The sequence below is a fragment of the Pteropus vampyrus genome, unplaced genomic scaffold, assembly GCF_000151845.1.
Source record: "Pteropus vampyrus isolate Shadow unplaced genomic scaffold, Pvam_2.0 Scaffold58, whole genome shotgun sequence".
Lineage (NCBI taxonomy): Eukaryota > Metazoa > Chordata > Mammalia > Chiroptera > Pteropodidae > Pteropus > Pteropus vampyrus.
The window spans coordinates 9551900-9553002 of record NW_011888839.1 but is presented as its reverse complement, the minus strand read 5'-3'; the positions used below and the strand labels follow the sequence as shown (position 1 = coordinate 9553002).

The window sequence follows — 1103 nt, the reverse complement described above, 5'->3', positions numbered from 1 at the left end:
ACCAGAGTTACACACACTGATATCTTTCATCTCTTCTTTTGACTTTCCTCCTTAATGTTAGCATTTCTCACATTCCACCTGTACCAAAAGAAGGAAAGTTTGAAGGAGATAAAGCAACACAGAAGTTGACAAAAAAATTCGATTTTATAAGGTGAGAGAAAATTTAAAAACTCTCTCCACCAGAACAAATTTAAATTTACAGAAATTAAGAGATAGTGCAGATTTCCAACACAGAGCACACCCAGATTCTCCCATTATTAACATATTACATTAGTCTGACACATTTGTTATAATTAATGAGTTGGTATTGACACATCATTATTAATTAAAGTATATTGTTTATTCACTTTTTTTTTTTTAATGCCTACAGCACCTGGTCTTCCTAGGTGGTCTCCAATCCAAGTACTAACCAGGCCTGACTCTGCTTAGCTTCTGAGATCAGACGAGATTGGGCCATTCAGGGTGGCATGGCCATAGACAGTTTATTCACTTTTTTTAGTTCTTACTTAATATATCTTTTCTGTTCCAGGATCTTACCCATAATTCCACATTACATTTAGTTGTCATGTTCCCTTAGGTTCTTTTTAGCTATGACAATTTATTGGTCTTTTCTTTTTAGTGACACTATTTTGAGGAGTACTAGTCAGCTATTTTGTATTTCTATTGGAATTTGTCTTATGTTGTTCTCATGATTAGACATGAGTTATAGGTTTGGGATAGGAAGGTCACAGAGATACTGTGCCACTTTTAGTCACATCTTATCAAGAGCACAAGCAATCAACATGATTTATCGCTGTTGTTAAATTTGATCACTTGACTGAGTAGTGATTTCTTCACTGTAAAGTTACTCTATTTTCCCCCTTTTCATACTGAACTCTGGAACGAAGTCAAAATCATAGCCTTCACTTAAGGAATATGGAGTTATGCTCACTGCGCGAGGGCAGAGTATCTATGTAAATTGTCTGGAATTCTTCTGCATAGGATGTTTGTTTCTTCTCCCCATCTATTAAGTTACCCAAACTTTTATTTATATCAGCATGTATTCATAGATATTTATTTTATACTTTATTTTGTTGTTTAAATTTTTCTAGATTTAGTCATCG

At 34.1% G+C, this 1103-nt stretch overlaps 1 pseudogene; it reads right to left on the bottom strand.

The window, feature by feature from the left end:
* Positions 1-361: 361 nt before the first annotated feature.
* LOC111740123 lies at positions 362-479 on the bottom strand (annotated as a pseudogene).
* Between the last annotated feature and the right edge of the window lie 624 nt (positions 480-1103).